This window comes from Lactuca sativa, chromosome 9 (assembly GCF_002870075.4).
Source record: "Lactuca sativa cultivar Salinas chromosome 9, Lsat_Salinas_v11, whole genome shotgun sequence".
NCBI classification, from domain to species: domain Eukaryota; kingdom Viridiplantae; phylum Streptophyta; class Magnoliopsida; order Asterales; family Asteraceae; genus Lactuca; species Lactuca sativa.
Window position 1 is genome coordinate 44,431,556 of NC_056631.2, and position 12,351 is coordinate 44,443,906.

The following is a 12,351-nucleotide window of genomic DNA, read 5'->3' on the forward strand; positions in this document are numbered from 1 at the left end:
TACATTAAGTTCTTAACAATATAACAAAACTACCAAATTCTTTAAGAATTTAACAAGTACATGTGTTGGTTGCGGTGCTTGTGACTGTGACTGCCATTGGGATGAAGCACTTGTATCTGCAGCTGAAGAAGGTTTAGGCCCAATGCCTCTAACATGCCCCCTTCGTGTATCCAACACCTTTTCAAATATTACGATCCAATCAATGGTGTCTGGATCACCACTAGAGTCGGCTATGTGACGAGTCTGTAGAGCAACCTTAGCAACCAAGACATTCTGTATTTCACAAAGATTGTTAATATATGTTAAAACCAATGTTGTAAAAATCCCGATTAGGTCCCGATTAATCCCTAGGCGCTACTCGACCGATTAGAGAGCGCCTAGCGATTAATCCATGCATACAAAATGACTGAAACAGTAGAACCCGATGAAATTTTAACACTTTGAAGAAGTTATATCTCAATAGAAACTATTTGAGGTATGATTAGTGTTGTATTTATCATATTAACCTATTTTGTTATGATATTAGTGGTATTTATGAACTTTTATATGATATTAGTCTTATTTAATTTTTTAAAATATAACAAATTAACAACTAATGGTCCCCGATTAATCTCCGCCTAGCCGATTAATCCCTTAACCCCAGTCCACCAACTAGCTAACATGTAGCTCCCAACCTCCCGAATGATCAACAAATTTGCCTTTTTTATTCACATACGCACAATGAAATGCTTCAGGTCTATTCAAATTCTGTTTAACATTACAAAATATGTTATACTTGAATAAACATTAAAAAATATGTTATAACTGAATAAGCATTATCGTAACTTCCTTTCTTAAAACAAGCACTACTGTAGTTGTACGTCTCTCCACGATTCTTAGCTACTTGCTTCTTTCAACATTAATTTGTTTCCAACGGATCATTTTTGATGTTTTTCTTTTAAGAAGTGGTCAATAACAACATTCCAACGTTGCAGGTCCATACCCGTAGGGGCTTGAGCCCTTGCTACCTCCATATCCCTACAAAATCAATGAAACGATTTTTTGCAATATTTTTGCAGCCTCAATACCGCGCACATATCCGATTGTTCAGCGACGCCCAATAAGTTGTAGCCATGAGATCATTTGTAATCACTCCAAAATCAAACCATGTCTGCAAAAAAAAATAGAGAAATTAAAAACAAATCAAATTAAACAATATTAAATATATAACTTTATAAATAATTTATCGAAAGATCTTAGAACATGCCAACCCTTTCTAATTCAGAAACACCATTCCATGTGTCCTTATCAAACTGATGTCCCGCCACATGTAGCTCCCAACCTTCCGAATGAAACATTCGTACACCTCCCCAATAGGCATGTTAGTATTTATGTCGAATATTATCCTTAGAGGTCGTTCACCGTTAGCTTTAAATAGTTTGTGCATTTTTTTTATTTATCCCCCTGCCTCTTCGTCTCGTAGGCACCACTGCATAAAAAAATATTAGCAGAATAATTTTTTATATACATACAATATGAAATACAATGAATTAGAATAAATTTTAATTACCATCGTTCTGGTGATCACCAAAACCTCCACCGAACAGATGTGGTGGCTCGTCATCACCGTCGCCTCCATGGCCTATCACAGCAGCCATGAGATGGAGCAATGCAATCCAAAAAAATAACATCCTGAAAAATTGTAACACTATATATATATATATATATATATATATATATATATATATATATATATATATATATATATATATATATAGGGTTAGGATTAAATGTGAATTATAAGTATTGTATGAATGTGTGACCAAATCTAGACCACTAGATTAAAAGAATAAATGGTTGTGATTTTAAGCTACATATTGTTAATATAGACTAGCATGTATTGAATAATTATACCTAATTAATTGTAACGGAAAAAATGAAGTATTGTAATATTGTAAAGAGAGAGAAATTAAGATTTGTTTACATTTTAGGAAACTATATAGAATTAATTAATAAAAGTTAAACCAAATATAACATCTTATTAGATAAATTTAAAATAAATTTGACTTTTTGAGAATACGGCTTCATTCGACAAATATGAACTGGTATTTTGATTATTTCATTCTTAAAGAATTTTCATTGTTTCATTTGTAAAGAAGACGATTGCATTTAGTAGTTTTTTTATTCATTCATTCTTAAAGAATACTATTTGTTGAGAAGTAATATTCTTAAAGAATACACCCGATACATCTATCAATAACATATCATTCTTTCAGAAAAATATATTGCAATATAATGAAGCATATTTACTATAAAAATAAGAACTATTTTTATAACAAAAACTTTCTTGAAGTATATGTCTTTGTTTTTTGATATACAACATTCTTAAAAAACACACACAACATTCTATGCTATATTTTTGAAGATTTTTCCATCGTTCTTGAAGAATATGTCTTTGTTTTTTGATAGCTTTCATATGTCTTTTATCTTTACCTCTTCACGTCTGAACCTGAACACATAAATATTCAGTTAAAACACACAAAAAATACATGAAAGATTATATGATGCAAAAACATTCATTACCTAACAGCAGAACAAAAGTACTCCCGTCCAAGCCGATTTGATACATGTGGCAAACAAAAAAATGAGGCATTTTTACAATACAAAATTAAAATATATTGCTATTATATGAAAAAATAATGTATGTTGATGTTATCAATATTTGTCTGTGAGTACAGTTCTATTACATGTAAACATTTACAGTAATATAGATTGAAAAAATATTGGAGGCAAAATTAAAGTATGTTGCTATTCTTAAAATGGCAAGGAAAAAAACATTTTCATGACCCCCAAAAATATAATCATATGTGACACGTTCAAAAGTTAGTTCTCACTCCACACTCCATTCTTTCAGCATTAAAAACAAATTATAAATCAATATTATAGATGTGCAAAAGAAAAAGAAAATAAACATATTCTACAAGAATGTGATTAGATTCTTAAATAATATACAAAAAATACCACATTGAGAAACAAAATCCCTAAAATTATTATTTTAATTCTTGAATTCCTTTTGTTTTTTTCTTACTTATGTAAAGGCAAAATGGTTTAGGCTCATGTAACTTTTATCAATTGACGTTAGTGAAATATAAAAATCTTTTTTTATATAAACAATTAATAAAGGAAAAGAATATATATGAGACATACTTGATAATTATCGTATGAGTTTTAACCATGAGTATCCTTTTTCCGATTGAATATTGATTTTCATATAAATAATGAAAGGAGGACTTTATTTCGCTTGTTAATATGTAACCGATATCCCTCATTTAAGGGGAAATTAAATGCTTTAATTATTTTCTATAGTTAACTATATCCATATTAATTAATATTTTATTTTTTTCTTAAATTGTGATTGGTCCTTACATTCACACAATATTTGTTGGATGTATATGAACCTAACTCTATATATATATATATATATATATATATATATATATATATATATATATATATATATATATATATATATATGATTACAACAAATACAAACCTTATTTTACTAGTCAAATGTAAAGATTTTTTTAATCATTCTCGCCTCAGACACTTTGAAGTGTCTGCCGACACATCACTATGATAATCAGAATCTTTCTCATGATAATCAGTCTCGCAATCAGACACATTATTGATGATACTCGTCGGTGGGTCAACTTCAATATCATCTTCAAACGATTGAGAATTTTGAGGGAAAAACATGCGGATCGCTATCAATTGCGGCAACAAGTTGGAGGGAAAAACATGTGTCATTCTCCGGTGCCTAGTAGCCGTCCGATCTAAAAACAATTGAAGGGTCACGATGACTTTCACACGGATCGCTATCAATATATGCTAGATGCCGTCCCAATTGGTGTCGCCGCTATTGCTGCCTACCAGACGAAACCCTAACCGATGGATCACTATAGCAGCCTACGGTCAAGATTAAATGGCGTTTGGCAGAAGAGGATCGACGGTGGAAGTCCTTTAGCGACGACATTATCTAATGTCGCCGCTAAAGCCTATAGTCGTCGCTAAAGTTGTCGTCCTAAAGAGCTTATTTCTTGTTGTGGATAGCTTACATGAAAAAAAAAAAAAAGATAAATTTATTAAAAAAATATTAACTCTATAAATTTGTTAGAAAAATATTTTTTTAATAATACAATTGATTGTGGAGTGGCTTCGAGGTTTGTTTTTGTTAGAAAAATGATTGAGCTGCATGACAAGTATTTAGGTAAATAATTGTTTTATAAAACATACCCTGTTACAAAAGGTTTGTATATTTGCAATATTAAACCTAGCTTGTTTTATTATTATTATTACCTTATTACAAAATGCTTGTATATTTGCAATATTAAATCTAGCTTGTTTTATTAGTATTTTCTTTTTACTTTTGTTATTTACTTATAAAAATGATTGAGCTGCATGACAAGTATTTAGGTAAATAATTGTTTTATAAAACATACCCTTGTTACAAAAGGTTTGTATATTTGCAATATTAAACCTAGCTTGTTTTATTATTATTATTATTACCTTATTACAAAATCTTGTATATTTGTAATATTAAATCTAGCTTGTTTTATTATTATTTTCTTTTTACTTTTGTTATTTACTTTATGTTTAACATATATTTGATTTCACATTTAAACATATTTGACATTTACTTAAATACTTGTTTCAAAAGTTGTAAAAAATATCGATGAAAACATTTAAAAATATATTTCACATTTATGTTTAGCATGTATTTGATTTCACATTTAGACATATTTGACATTGACTTAAATACTTGATTCAAAAGTTGTAAAAAATATCGATGAAAACAATGAAACTTTTATTATTAAATTTAGTACTGCAATCTAATTATTTATTTTATTTTATTATAGATATAAATAACCTAAATTATAGAATCTCATGAGTATTTACGGACACAATGTGCCACAATTTTTTTTTGTATTACGGTAAATAAAAGAGTGTTCTTAACATCTTTAAGTTTGTAAACAAAAATAGCCTTATTGACATATTTAATGCCACTAAAATTTTAAAAATGATATATTTAATGCCACTAAAATTTTAAAAAGTATCACTAAAATCTTAAAATCTTAAAAATCTTAAAATCTTAAAATACGTAACTAAAATTATTATTATTTTTTGTTCTTTATTGATATTTTTTGTGCCACTGTATGACATATTTTTTGTAACTATCATATTATAGTTTATAGCCATTTAAATATTTCTTTAAGTTGTTTTACTATTGTTTTTTTGTGTAGATACCAAGTTAATCTTTCTTTCACTTTGACTAGAGTTGATGGTGCACATCTTGGTTCTCAATCTTCTTCTCCAACCAAGCTTAACAGTGTTAAAAATGTTTAAGAATTGTAGGCTTTGTCTCTGCAAGCATTGGAACACTTCTTGATGTTGATCAAAGAAGTACTCAAAGAAGAGAAACACTCGTATAGGTTTATAATCTTAGCTTACTTTATTAAATTGAGTTTTAATATTAGATTGTTTGCTTAAATATGATTGTTTGATTAATTGATTCTAGGGATTTAATGTTCATGCAACATCTCAAAATACTTTATAGGTATCAAGATTATTAAAGTCAATAATGTTCCTGCAACATCTCACAAGTTTGCTCATGAAGTGGAAATTTTGTTGTAGAAAAAGAGTCAACATTAGTTGAAATGGATGCATCTTCAAGTCATAAAGACTATGAAGGAAGAACTTACTCATATGCTCTTTTTAATTTTGTGTTTTGTTTTTTCTATAATAAATTTTCATAAAATATTATAAATTTATTATATTTATTTACCATTGAAATGATGCATTTGTATTTGACATATTATATTTTGTGCAATGAATTATATTTCTTGTGTATAGTATTTTATTTTGTGTTACGAGACTTTAAATGTGTTATTTAATTTGAAAAATAGTAAATCTATTGAAAAAAAAATAAACTTGAAGTTATGACACTAAAAAATGTGTGTCATCTTCCCTTATGACAAGGTCTTTAATGACACGCAATATGTTTCGTAAATGCATGTCGTAAGCTTGTGACACGCAAATGTCTGTCATATGTACCCCTTTATGACACATAATACATGTCATTAAAGGGTTGTTTTCTAGTAGTGGATGCATATAGACATATACTAATCCCCTTTACAGTAAACGTCATATTCTTCAATTGATAGGCAGGGGGAGCAAGTCTAATACCTCAACTCCAACTCTTTGTCAAAGATGCTTTGTGAGCCCTCCATGTGTAATATGGTTTCTATTAATCCTTCATGTTGGAGAGAGGTTGTACCTCACTTTTGTCACCACCAACCCCCTAATCCTCATACTCATCATTAATTCTTTAAGGGATAGTGTTAAATATAGATACAAGTTTGTAATCCATGAGTGCAACTTACATCTTAGGAAACAAATATGATATTAACACGTGTTTACATATAATATATGTTTTGTTTCATTTTATTAAAAATTCAATATTCACTCATAGCTGTGTAGTGTTTCATGTACAAGTGAACGATCTCGAAGTGATTGAAAAGGCTTCTCCTTTTTTAGTCACAATGCAGTTTACTTGAAGGATTCATGCATTAGTGATGACTAGATATAAGTTCTATTGTGTCATGTAACTCATTCCTTGGTAATTTCTGTTGATATAGATAGGGAATCATTTTTTTAAAAACAACCCGATGTTATCGTCTTAAAGTTTTTATTTCTATGATATATGCCAAGTTCATTGAGTGTGTATTGGTTTTTCATGTTCCTGTTATCTCCTATATCCATTCTAGAAACATTTTACAATACCCTTTTGGTAACATAACCCTTGACAATCATTTAATTGCAATAAATTTTTAGTAATATGTAATACACTTACCCACTTTGCAGTGAATTTTCTTCCCAATTCAAATTATAGGTCCTTCATTTACCATTAGGCAAAAAAAAACTCTCCTATTTTTATGTTTTTTTTGTTCTACCCTCTTTATTTGTTATCTTATTTCTTATGGATCTCATATATTCATCTTTCTTAATCTTTCCATCTATATCAAAAGTTTATTTTTACATATGGCCAACTAAGTGAAAATGTATTTTTCATTTTGATAATCACTAAGGTTTTTACTTAAAGACCAACAGGGAAATGATTATAACAAAAGTAAGTGTATAAAAATATCTTAGTTCAAATCAACCAAAATACACTCTACTAAAGTCCATCTCTAAAACATAAGTTAATAAAAAAAAATTGTGTAGATGGTCAAATTGAACAAAAAGGTGAAAATTGTCGTTTTCTAATAAACTATAACTTTTGTTTTGGGGTACCAGGTGACGACTTATGATATAGATCTTCATGACTGCAATACGAAAATTTCATGTACAAAGGATTGATCGTTGCAGCTTTGTGTTGCTGCAGTGCGTCTCCCCATACTACTCGTCAAAAAACTAATCGAAACATATCAAGAGATGCTCCAAATCATAGAAGACGGGTGATAAACATATAACTATTTATATTATTGATATCTTTTATAAATATACTAATGTTATCAATGTATATTATTTAATGCTATTCATCACATCATGTACCAGCGCTTCATTAAGAAAAATTGATTTTTGTTACATTGACACCCAAAAGTTTAGAATCTGTAAATGTCCCTGATTTAGCAAACACAAACAACTCGCTGCAACGCGCGAATTTTTTTACTAGTTGATATTATTCTTATTATTACTAACTTTATGAATAATCTTATTATTACTAAGTTTAATACTTTTATTATTACCACTACTACATATATTACTACTATTATTATTACTGTTATTATTATTATTATTATTATTATTATTATTATTATTATTATTATTATTAACATTAACGATATTAATATTCATTTATTATCTTTATTAAATAATAATATTATTATTAGTATTAATATTTTCGACCGTTTTTCGAACAAATTTTTTCGTATCGCATTTATTTTATTTATGTTATTCTTATTATTTTTAATTATTATTATGATAATTTTAATATATTTATTATTATTATTATTATTATTATTATTATTATTCATCGTTCGAGACATAGAGGTTATTATTTCCATACTATTTTTATATGACTTTATTCTAAATGAAATATCTTTAAAACACCTAACTTATACGTTTATACATATGTAAAGTCCGTGTTTCTAGGCTAGACATTAATATTGACATAATGGTCTAGGTTAACCTTTGTAACTCATTTAGAAGAAATGAAAAGGAATTATGTGAATATTATGTGAATTATGTGTTTTCTGCTTAATTATTAGGGCTTAATTAATTAAGAATAAAAATAAGGTCAAAATAAAGTGTGAGATAAGCCCGATATCTTTAGATAAAGTTGTAGTGGTCGAAACAAGGATTTCGGGGATATAAAGAATATCAAAATCCGAGTTATAACGAAGAAGTTATGACCTGTCGAAGTTTCGCGACAAAACCGACACGGTGCTGAATGTCGTAAAACGTGAGTTTTCAATAAACTACTTTTTAGCCTTAGTGATCTAAATGAAAGTCGTAGTATTCGTTAAACCGATAAGTTCGATAAAAAGAACGCCCAAATCTGACTTCGTATGAGGAAGTTATGATTTTTCGAAGTTTCAGCTTAGCAGTAGACAGCTAAAAACTCGAATTTTAGATCGAGCGATTTTTAGCCGACACAACCTAAACGATAATTGAAGGTCTCGTCATTAGGAGCACAACGGTAAAAAGTCTGACGAAAACGGACGTCGGATGAAGAAGTTATGAATTTTTAACGGATTTCTTGTCCCGATCAGTTAAAAATAATAATATAAAATTTAAAGTCAAAGTTAGCCGACGAAGTCTAAACGGAGCTATAGAGCATAATTTTAGCTACGCGTGCATATAAAGAACGTCAAAAACGGAGCTCGTATACGAAAGTTATGGATTTTAGAAGTTTTGGCGTGAAAATCGAGAAAATTCGCATAGTCACACTTTGCCACGTCACCCTCGCCTCGCATGCGCCACGTGTCCTGCTAAGTCACCCGAGCTGCTGAGTCATCCGAGCACCTGGCCTTATCCGAAGCGGTCCAATCAGCGAGTGCCACCGAGACCCTCGCACATGCTGACCACCTGCGGATCGGACACACGCCTCGGTCCAATCATAGACTGCCAGCGAGCCCTCGCATGCGCAGACCATGTGCGAGCCACCCCCCTGCGAAGCCTCTCAGCCGTCGGATCAGAAGACTCTCAGCCCTTGGATCAAAACTTCGGACCCTATAAATAGAAGGGTACCTGCGAAGGCTCTCGGTTACTTTTGGAGTTTTGCCATATTTTGCCCCTCTCTTCATATTTTCTTCATCTTAGAATCCCCCAAAGCCCCGGTATCGATTGTAAAGCCCGGAATACGCCACAAAGTGCCCGAGAAGCCCGGAAAATTTATTTTTTCGGTTTCGAAGCCCGACTTTTACAAAGCCCGGTTTCTCAATAAAACTCTCGGTTTTATTAGAAATGATCGTGTTAGGAAACGAATTGTTGCCCGATTATCATCAAATCATGTGAGTGTATAGTCACTTTCATTTTACACATAGATATGAAGTATTTACCTTATAATACGTGCTATGTGTAGATATATTAATTGTTTATTTGAGGTAACTGTTGAGTTGATGTTTTATACAAGTTTTAAACTGTATAAGTATTTTTATCTACAAATATGCTGGGTAGAACATGGGTAGATAGTGATGTGTGATAAAATAAAATTGAGGAGAGGCCTCGATGAGTTTTGAGATCCAGTCATCTAGCGGAGTTTGGATGACGACCACGGACTTTCTAGACAGTCCAGTGGGAAACATTAGCGGGTCCGCAACCTGTAGGTGTTAATGAACTAAGAGTGCTCATTCGCTGTACTCCATCCCCCTCATGGTTGCCTTTAGGACATGTATGGCTGGGGAAACCCCTTAGCAGTAGTGTCCATCCCGGTGATATTCTTTAGGCTAGGTCCCTTGTGATAAGTGTTTAGGGACATAAAGTAAGGATAACTGGAACGGGTAATCAAGGTTATTGTTGATTGATGAAATTAGTAAGTTTATTATTATTGTGGGTTGAAAACCCTATATGCTCACCAGGCTCCCAAGCCTGACCCACTCAGCTTTTTATGTTACAGGTAGTGGACCCCGAGCATAGTCGGAGGACAATGAGGGATTTTTGGATTATAGGCCAGTAGTTGTAAATAACTGTTGAAAGGCTTATAATGTCTTGTTTATGCTTTTGATCTGTATCGGAACATGACATCCCGATGTTTTGATATGAAATGAAACTATACATTTCTTAAAGAAAGTTTTGATAAACTTTTATCATGTTTTGTTTTGGGAACAAATTCCGCAACATCTTTTAAAAAAATTTCTCTGATTTTATTTTAAAAAGCATAAATTAAATCGGTCTTTTCTGGCCGAGAAATTAGGGGATGTCACAACATATATCTATGTGTGTACGCAATACCATTATAATTTATTACTCAAAACATGTTTTTTCGTTCTATAAATAGGATGTTCCTAATAATATTATTTTTAATCCTAAAGATAATAATAATAACATAAAAGATAGTAATATTATGTAACACCTAGTTCCCAGGTAAATTCTCTAAGTTTTTTTTTATATATATAATTTTTGCATGGAAGTCCATTACGCGGGGTGTAACTCGTTAACTTGGATGCAGGGTTTCTCTTGTGTACACATGGCGTACCTAGAGTACGCATAACATACTTGTGGCGAAGGCAAACCCTAATTTTAGTGTCTTGGACCCTATTTAAAGACCTTAACCTTTGGAAACCATTCTTCCATCAACCACTACCTTCTCTTTCAATCGCCTTGAAACCCTAACTCCATTTGTGAGAATTTCAAAGATCTATTCTTCAATATAATGGACCGTCTTTTTTTCTTAAGACTGAAATAATGGATTTTTTTGGAAGACAAAGCATATTTCATTCCGAATTAAGACATAATAAACTTCCAAATTATGGAATGAATCCATGGAAAAACTGGTTAAGAGGTCATTATCAATAAGATTTATCTCAGATTACATCGTCTAGATTAATCCCCCAAAAATGGCGAAATAGAATCAACCAATGCCAGACGTCTCAAAATAAAGATTTAAACAAATGGTATTCCTCTAAAAAAGACCAATTCAACTTTTGTGTGTTTTTGTTGTGTTATAGTGAGGAAGTAGAACTTTTAAGGTGTGCTTGGAGTCCATAGCTTATAGATCTATACTCTAGTACTCTTCTTCTTCATCTTCTAGTAGATATAAAGTCTCAACCTTTATGATTCTTTTGCATAGATCTAGATTAGCTAGGGTTTTGGCATGTTTTGGACCAAAGGGTTGGCTCTTGTGAGTAAAATCTACTCTAGAGCATAGATTAGCATTAGTTGATGTTTTTAAGGTCCTTATTGAATAAAAATTGAATCCCGTTAGATATATTTCAACCATGAATAAGTTGTTGCCCATTTTATGAAGTTAAGAAGTTAGAGTTTGATGTTGGGCTTCATTAAGCCAGGCAAAGGCGTAAAGTCAAGAACTTTATGGTTTTGGGACGTCCATTAGGGATAGATCTGAGTTTTGGACATTTGGTCTTAAAGGAATAAGTGCTTAAAATTCTTTTCGGCAACCCTATAAGTACGCACTGTGTAGGGTGGGAGTACGCAACGTGTGACATCCCCAATTTCACGGCCAGAAAAGACCGATTTGTTTATGCTTTATTTTATAAAATTAGAGTATTCGTTTGATTAAAAGAGTTGCGGAATTTGTTCCCAAAATATGATAAAGATTTATCAAAGCATATCCATAGAAATGTATTTCATTCAAAAGATTTAGGATGTCATGTTCGATACAGACCAAAAGGATAAACAGAACAAAATAGACCTTACAACAGTTCTTTATAACTACTGGCCTATAATCCAAAATTCCTTGTTATGCCAGCCAACTTATGCTCTCGTGCCATAACCTATAATACAAAGAAAACTGAGTGGGTCAGGCTTGGGAGCCTGGTGAGCATATAGGGTTTTCAACCCACAATGTTATATCATATATGTGTATATATATATATATATATATATATATATATATATATATATATATATATATATATATATATATATATATATATATATATATATATATATTAGAACTCACAAACTTATACAATTTCACCATACAAAACAACTCTTATCCCACCTCGTCGATCCACACAATCACACGATCTAATCTCTCGTATCAAAATTTACCTCTTTACCTGGTCCCTACTCATGGATCTAAAACTAACCTCTTGATCTGATCCATACTCCCAGATCTAAAACTAATCT